This window comes from Parus major, unplaced genomic scaffold (genome assembly GCF_001522545.3).
Source record: "Parus major isolate Abel unplaced genomic scaffold, Parus_major1.1 Scaffold1004, whole genome shotgun sequence".
Classification (NCBI taxonomy): Eukaryota; Metazoa; Chordata; class Aves; order Passeriformes; family Paridae; genus Parus; species Parus major.
Window position 1 is genome coordinate 2,701 of NW_015379878.1, and position 469 is coordinate 3,169.

Here is a 469-nt window from a genome sequence, read left to right on the forward strand (position 1 = left end):
GGGGGAGCTCCTGGGAGCGTCCCAGTTCACACCAGTACAGCCCGGGCGGGACCAGTGATCCAATCCCAGTGCCGCCAGTGTCCCCATCCAGTGTCACCAGTGACCCCGTCCCAGTGCCACCAGTGCCACCAGTGTCACCATCCCACTGTCACCAGTGTCCCTGTCCCAGTTCACACCAGTACAGCCCGGGCGGGACCAGTGTCCCCATCCCAGTGTCACCAGTGTCACCAGTGTCACCATCCCAATGTCACCAGTGACCCCATCCCAGTGCCACCAGTGTCCCCGTCCCAGTGCCACCAGTGTCCCCGTCCCAGTTCACACCAGTACAGCCCGGGCGGGACCAGTGATCCAATCCCAGTGCCGCCAGTGTCCCCATCCCAGTGTCACCAGTGTCCCCGTCCCAGTGTCACCAGTGTCCCAGTCCCAGTTCACACCAGTACAGCCTGGTCGGGACCAGTGTCACCATCCC